Genomic DNA, 8,831 nt, shown 5'->3' with positions numbered 1-8,831 from the left:
AGAGTATGATTGTGCATGTAAGAAGGTATAGTAGTGTTTGTGTAAGAGTATAGTGGTGTATGTATGAGACTATGATGATACATGTGAAACCAAGTATGAATTATGTCTCAAAGGGCCTCTCACAGTGTCACACAGTCATGCACTTTGTATGATGTCCACCAATTACCCTGACCACTTCCCTGTGAATCCAGCTCAGTACATAATCCAGGATGTGGTAACACTGTCGGCACACTGTAATTATGAAAACAATTTAGTAATATAGGTAATTTCGACAGGGTTGCAATGGTGTCTGGGAAATAAAAGTGGAGTTAGTTAATGATTAAAACTGTAGTTCACTGTCATAAATATGAAAAAATAGCCCTGTAGAACTTTGGATCCTGATACACAGAGAGTGAACAAACTGTGCAGGTAATAATACGGAGCTCAGTTTATTGAACTGTTTTCATAGTGAAATTATTCCGCATATGAGTCTATGTTTGTTTTCACTTTAAAGCTTGTCATCTCATGGGTGCAGCAACATGCTGACATTTTGGGTAACTTATTTATTCCATTTCTTGCCCCGTCAATCCATCATTCCTTTTTTATGTACAGATTAAACAAATCTTATATAACATGTTAATTAGTGAGCTTTAGTGGCGCTGGTGGATGTTATTACCTGAGCCAGGCTAGCTGTTTCCTCCTGTTTCCAGTCTTTATGCTAAGCTAAGCTAACGATGTTAGCTTTGTGTTTATCATATAGACATAAGAGTGGTTTTGATATTCTCATTTAAATCTCGACAAGACAGCAATTTTCAAAAATGTCACACTATTCCTTTAATCCTAGAGGCCTGACATACACTCTTGAGGGTTTTTTGTGATACAGTAATCACCTACAGGGAACAACAATGTAAACTGAACACAGGCCAGTATTTGATGAGAAGAAACAAGGAAGAGAAACAAAAGAACAGAAGATCGGATGAGGCTGAGGCACAGACAGCTGAAGATTTCCAGACTTTGGAGAGGTGTGTGGGAAAAGTGAAAAAGCAAATCCCTTAATCAACAGGCACAACAGGCAGTGTACGGGGTTGGGCTTGTTGCATGGTGTTACCTTTCTCTTTTTTTCTCATTTAGCATCTTTTCTCCGTCAGTGATGTGGTGAGCAGGGGTGGAACGCTGCAAAAAGTGCGACGCCAGTTCATTCTTGTCTTCTAACCAACTGGAAACTTAACAAGACATCAGACAGATCTCACTTGTAATCCTACAGCTATTGTGCTACCTGGCACACCAATCTGTGTGAGTGAAGTCGGGTCAAATGGAATAACTGGAGCAACTGGAGCATGGAAATTCTGCTTTTCTTCTCATGTCAGCCTGTCTGAAAGACAGAGCAGGTTTAAGTCTACAGTCTATGTCTGTCAGAGACAGCAGCAAAGTGCAGGCAGCAGGGTCTGCTTTGATTTGGATTACACAAGGGACAAATGTGTAAGAGGAGTTCAGGTGAAAAAAAATACAATAAACTAACCAGTTTAGTCCAAAGATCAAGTGCCATGTCAAAATGTCTTAGCTAACATCCACAATAGAAAAGGATCTTCTCACTTATCAATGCACAGTGGTGTCTGTGTAAAATGTAAAACAGGTGGAAACACAGTTACAGTCATATCAAACTAATATCAGTACAAAATTTGGGGTTTCGTTATTAAGTGCATTTGAAACTGAATTAAAAACCATAACTTTCCTTGGTAGCAGTTAACTTTGAGTCCCCGATTTAGCATTTATATTAAACATCTAATGAAGGATTTGAAACACTTTAATGTTGCATTAGGCAGTGTTTTAATGTACAGTATTTGTCAGCCATTATAACTTCTCCTATGAAAACATATTTTATATCATTGGTTCCCAACTGGTGGGTCGCAGGCCCATCCCGAATGGTCCGCAAGTCACTTGCAAATATGTCCAGTTTATTAAAAAACAACAACAAAAAACACTTTATTTTTATGTACAGTGAATTTCCAGCACAGAGCTTTTATTATGAAGTGTTGTTTCCTGCTGTAGAGTGAGTGACAAACAGACAGCTACGTGACACAGACAGCAAACTAGCTCAACGACATGGCCAAACGCAAATATATATATAAACTGTGTGGACCTCAAACTAATGAGTTTTAAATTTTAAGAACTGTGTTTTACTATATTTTACGGGAGCATATTGCATTCACATGACAGCAAAAAAGTTTTTCCTAATTAACGATATTTATCTCAGAATTCTGAGGAAAAATTTCATGAAAAGAAAAAAAATCTGCTCGTTAATTCTCGTTTTTCTGAATTACCCAGAATATAATTTTGTTAATTTAAAATAAATAAATTTTAAAAAAAGAGTAGAATTTTCTTTCCATGGAAACTTTCTCATAACTCAGAGATAACAATTTCATTCATTTTGAAAAACAGAGCATTTTTTCTTTCCTGAGTGAATGTATTGTTTCCATGTTAATGTCATTTATATCTGTTTATATACCAGATACATTCATAAACATTTAATAAATGTTTGTTTATTACCAAAATGTAAACAAAACAGATAAAAGATTAAAAAAGTTATAAGATAAAAAAAATATGTGCTAATTTGCTTTCAGTAACATGTTGTACGTGTGTTATAATGATCATTTAATTCAATTAAAAAAGAATTACAAATTAACTTAATTAACTAAAATTATGACACTGTAAAATAATAAGAAAATGTACGAATCAACTAGGGATCACCAATTTTGAAATTGCTAAACTTGCTAAACAGGGGGACCTAAAGTGTTGAACTTAATTTATTATTTTATATTTAAAGGCAAATCAAGTTTAATGTATTTGAATAAACTCTTTACTTCTGAGTTGTCCTTGATTGTTGAAATTCACAAACAAAAGTTTTTTAATACCCTATAGTTTAGCACATTTACTTCAATAACGCAGTGTGCTCACTGAGCTAAAAGGAAAGCTGGAACTGAGGCTATTTCCAATTATTTCAAGGACATTACCAATAAAACAATAAGTAACATTCCTCACTCGATTTATACCAAATTACTTATTCTAAAAAACATTAAGAGGAGACCTGAATGATTTAAATTATTTAAGTTAGCAGCAACAAACAAATGACATTACTATACATCAGGTGTAGGTGTATAGATATTTAACTTAATGCTCCTCATTACCCAGTAGCCTCTGACTCATTTTATAAGTCACCTCACGTTTCTGTTACCAAGAAAAACAAAGCTTTCATGAGCATTTCATCTTCACGCTCCAAAAATAATGCGGATGCCCTTTAGGCCAATCAGTGACAGGATGCATCGCGCCCCAGGTTCCAGCAAAATTGGGCTGGGTGCTGTAATTATGGTCTTTTAAAATTACAAAACGTGACCTTCAGTTACAGCAGCCCATCAGGCTCATCACTGCGGGTTTTTAAACACCACAGCTCAGTGCCAAAATGTATCATAAAGGCAACTCCAATCACATTTTGTTAAAGTTAGCTGTGTCTCAGATATTATATCTGAAAGTAGCCGCAGGAGAGCATCAGTTTTCATATGCATTTAATGACACATGGCCCGCAAATCTGGGCAGTATTTCAACATCCCTGTCCAGCCGCATGCTGGGATCCACTGAGGTGAACACACTGGATAATAGTTGTAAGCGTGACAGCGGATGAGTCACTCACATTCACACCTCCTCTGTTTCCCTTTTTGTGGTCATTATCTTGTATGAAACTTCTCTTCTGATTAGTGGCCTTTGATTCAACTGTGCAGCAATCAGAGGAGGACGTCGTGAAAATGAATCACCGCTACATTACTACACACCACGTACTACTGATGGATTGGCAATAAGCTACTTCAAGAGAGTCAGGGGGAAAAAACCAATACATCTTACATTTGAAAAATGTGTGTATGTTGGCACTGTACACTGTGCATGTAAAGTCTATTATAATGTAGTTTACTGTCCAGATAGTGAAGGCCTCGGTTTCTGAGCTGCTATTCAAAAGAAAAAATATTTCTTAACAACCTTCCAGTGGTGGATGAAGAACCCAAGAGCCATACTTGAGTAAAAGTTTTTAACCTTTTAAATACTTTTACTTAGGTCCCCTACCAGATAATAACTGGTAAACTGGCTTTCATAAGATACCTCAAGTATCCTCAGCACAGGGATGATATATATGTTTTTTATTTATTTGAATATTTTAATTTTTAATATCTTAAAGGTGCTGTATGTAAGAATGTGGCCAAAACGGTTACTGCACTCAAATTCAAAATATTGCCGCGAGTCGTGTCCGCCCCCCCTCCCCTACAGATTCGAGGTTGCTGGACAGCGGCACACTGGAGACCGATTTGTTTGCCCACGGGCGGCTGCCGTGGCAGGGCCNATGAACATTATTCCTTAGTCTCTGTGACATATTAGGAGGATTTTATGACTATTTGCTTTATATTTCTTACATATAACTCCTTTAAGTACTGGTGTTAAAGACAGTAGCATAATGCACATTTTAATTCTATTTTAATGCACATTGCATTTTTATTTTATTTTATTTTGATTTAATTCAATTCAATTCAATTCAATTTAATTTAATTTAATTTAATTTAATTTAATTTAATTTAATTCAATTTATTTCTTCATATTTACATACTTATATTTCATACTCTTATTCTTACTTCTCATTATTCCCCATACATCGTAACAACTGTAATGAATCAGAATTTTCCCTTGGGGATCAATAAAGTATCTCTGATTCTGATTCTGAAGTGATATTTTCCATCGTGCCTGCATCCCAGACAGTTGGATGTACGAAAATCTGTCTTCAAACCAACAGTAATGAAGTAACGTTTCATTTAGGAAATTTAGTGGACTAAAAGTGAAATTTGACAGAAAATCAACAAAGGACAAAGTGTTATTACTTTGTTACATTACACCACTGCAACCTACACAATCTCTTTCAGAAACCATCATTATAACAGTCATATTCTGTGAAAACTAGTGCATGGACGGGGTTAACCTTGAAATGTCTTGGTGTTCCACATATGTGTGAATAAGTTTCTACTTTTGCAGGTTTGAATCAAGGATTTTCTGCTCTGACAGCAGCCCATCATGAATCACAGGCTAGCTTCCAGACCTGAAAAATCCAGGTGCATTTCCAACCAGCAACAATCGAATCATGATAACCCAGTTATCTAGGTACAAAGAGCATGGCCCAGCTGGTGGATCTAATAATATCAAATCAAATGAAATCAAATCAAATCAAACTTTCATACATTAAAAATGCAGCACAAAGTGCTTCACAGAATAAAAACAAACAAAAATACTACATACATATTGAAAACCCTCCCCTCCCAACCCCACATAAACACACACACACACACACACACACACAAAATTGTAAGTGAAATTGACTGCAGATGTGAGTGTAATTGTGTAAATGTAACTCCATCAGACTGTATCTTATAATTTCAGATGGTCTGCAATGCTGACTATCTGATCAGCAATGTTGTGGCAAAGTGGCCCAGCTCGGTCCATGACTCCCGAGTCTTTCGGACCTGTTGAATCTATCAGTGTCTATCACAAGGTGAGCCACACAACCTCTGTTAATAACCACTTTTTACATCATGGCTGTGTCAAGAATGTCACTCTATTTATGAGGTTGTGATGATGAGATTTTGTATTGACAGGTGAATTCTCTGGTGTGTTGCTGGGGGACAGGTGGTATGCCTGCCAGCCTTTTCTCCTCACACCATACACAGACCCTCAGGAAGCACAGCAGGCCTATAATCATGCCCATGCCAGGACAAGGGCCAGGATCGAAATGACCTTTGGCCTCCTGAAGGCACGCTTTCACTGTCTTCACCACTTAAGGGTCAGCCCTTTGAGGGCATGTGACATCACTGTGGCCTGTGCTGTCCTCCATAATGTGGCCTGCCTGAGGAAGGAGAGGGCCCCCAGAGTGCCATCACACATGGACTGGGACAATCCTGCCATCTTCCCTGATGACGACAGTGGTCAGCTGGTCAGGGACAAATATGTGTTAAATTATTTTAGTTAACATGCATGCATTAAATTTAAGTTAAATATGTCCTGCTTTGGCAGAGGAATTTGTTTTGTTTTTTATTCAATTTAAATTGATTTGGCCTCTTATGTTGTTTGTGCTGTATACTGTGTGTATACAAGCTTGCAGGGAGGCTACTGCATCCATTCATTTGTCTGTTCATTTGTTGTGTATGGATTTGTCCTGCATTTATTTCAGTGTGCAGACATGCAGGGTGTATCATATACAGAGCTTTGAATGTGTATTTATTCTTGTGTTGTATAATATGCTTTGATTCCATGCTTTCTATCTTGTAGAGTCACTGTGTGACTTCAGTTTTGAAAGGAGCTGATGGTTTACTTGCTTTGATTTATCCTTATTCAATAAAGGAACATCATGTTACTCTTTGATGTGTATTTATATTTATGGGATGTGTATTTTATATATAGTCTATGGGAAACTGTAAATTATCTAATGATTGCAAAATCATCTAAAATCATCATTTTATCTAAAATGACTGCAATTAATGATCACAAATGTTTAAATAATGACATTGGTCTGGTTGAATGTGATAACAATGTGCAGCGGGCAGTGGAATAACTATTGGTTTCCGTTTGTGGTGACTGCTGACTGAGATAAGGGATGAGATTAAATAGATCCTGGAACTTAGCCTGGTCTGGAGCAGGCTAGCTCCACAGAATAAATCTCCATGCTAACTTATGTCATAACATATCCCGCTTTCCACTATCCTGCTTTTGTGCAACCGGATCACGGATAAGTTGAGCCAGGATAACCAAGATATCCCGGCTTAATCCCTTATCCTAGTTTTGTGCAATAGGCCCCAGGTGAGGAACGAACCACCTATGGGGAGCCATCCACACTGAGAGGCGTCACAGCCTATGGCCACAGGGAACGCCGCCACAGAGACCACCCCGACCTAGACAGACTGGGGTGGACTCCACACATGGTGCAGAGCCTCCCAGTCCTCTGGGCCTGAGGGATCTCCAGGACGACGTCCCCGTGGGCAGACCGGACACACCTCCCAGTGTGGAGGCCCCCCATAAGGAAACACTGGAGCTAAAAACTAAAAGACTAAAAGACTAAAAGGCAATATGATAAGATACACCAAGTATGAGATGAAATAATGATAAAATGCATAAAAATGTAAGGATTTAAAAAGAATTAAAGATTTAAAGATTAAAATAATATTAATAACAATAGATAAATAAATAAATAAATGAAGATTTAGAAAGTAAATAATTATAAAATGCATAAAGACTTAAAAATAAATCATTTAAAAGCATTAAAAAGTAAAAAATAACATATAATAGAAGAATTAAAAGAGTAAAAAAAAAAAAAAAAATCAGTTAAAAGCCAAATTAAAAAGGTCAGTCTTGAGCCTCCTTTTAAAAACATCAACAGTCTCTGCAGTCCTGATGTTCTCCGGCAAGCTGTTCCATAAGTGAGGGCCATAATGGCTGAATGCAGCCTCCCCGTGGGTTTTTGTTTTGACTTTTGGAACAGTTAAAAGGCCGTTGCTGGAGGACCTCAGGATCCGCAAGGGTTGATATGATAAAAGCAGGTCAGATAAATAAGAAGGCCCAAGTCCGTTAAGACATTTAAAAACTAATAAAAGAACCTTAAAATTGATCCTGAAGAACACGGGGAGCCAATGCAGCGATTTTAAAATTGGTGTAATGTGCGCCCGCCCTCTGGTCCTCGTCAGCACTCGTGCGGCTGAGTTTTGGAGTAACTGCAGGTTAGAGATGGTCTTTTTGGGAAGACCAGACAGCAGGGCATTACAGTAATCTAAACGACAAGAGATAAAAGCATGCATCAGCACCTCCGTGTTAGCCTGAGAGAGAAACAGGCGGACTCTGGCTATATTCTTAAGATGATAAAAACCTATCTTTGTTACATTTTTGATGTGTGGAATAAAACTAAGCTCAGAGTCAAAAATGACGCCCAGGTTCTTTACACACTGTGAAGGTTTAAAATCTTGTAGTTTTGGTAAAAGTTTCTCTCTCTGGCCTTCAGGACCAATGACTAAAACCTTTGTTTTGTCCTGGTTGAGCTGCAGGAAATTCACTGCCATCCAAGACTTGATATCTAAAATGCAGGTAAAAAGGGCATCAATTGGCCCTGTGTCATCAGGAGACACGGCGATGTACAACTGTGTGTCATCTGCGTAACTGTGGAAGCTGATGCCGTGCCTCCTGATGACGTCCCCAAGGGGAAGCATATATAGATTAAAAAGAGTTGGACCTAAAATTGACCCTTGGGGCACCCCACACCTAATTTCATGCGTTCTGAAGGAACATGTATCCATACTTACAAAGAAACAATGATCTGTCAGATAAGAGCTGAACCAGTTAAAAACAGTACCAGAGAGGCCCACCAGGTTTCTGAGTCTGTTTAATAAAATGTGGTGATCTACTGTATCAAAGGCGGCGCTTAGATCCAGTAGTACCAAGACTGTGAGTTTTTGTGAATCAACATTCAACCTGATATCATTTAAAATCTTTAAAAGGGCTGTCTCGGTACTGTGGTTCATCCTAAAACCAGATAGATATTTCTCTAAAATATTGTTTCCTTTTAAAAAATCATTTACTTGGTTAAAAACCAGTTTTTCTAAAATGTTACTTAAAAACGGTAAGTTGGATACAGGTCGGTAGTTATTAAAAATGTTGGGATCTAAATTACTCTTCTTCAGAAGGGGCTTCACCACCGCCGTTTTGAAGGCAGTGGGGAAGACACCCGTCTGAAGAGAGTAATTTACTATATTTAAAATCTGTTCCTCAAAGAATCCATAAAATGT

This window comes from Epinephelus moara, chromosome 18, assembly GCF_006386435.1.
Source record: "Epinephelus moara isolate mb chromosome 18, YSFRI_EMoa_1.0, whole genome shotgun sequence".
Taxonomy (NCBI): Eukaryota; Metazoa; Chordata; class Actinopteri; order Perciformes; family Serranidae; genus Epinephelus; species Epinephelus moara.
This window is presented reverse-complemented; position numbering follows the sequence as displayed.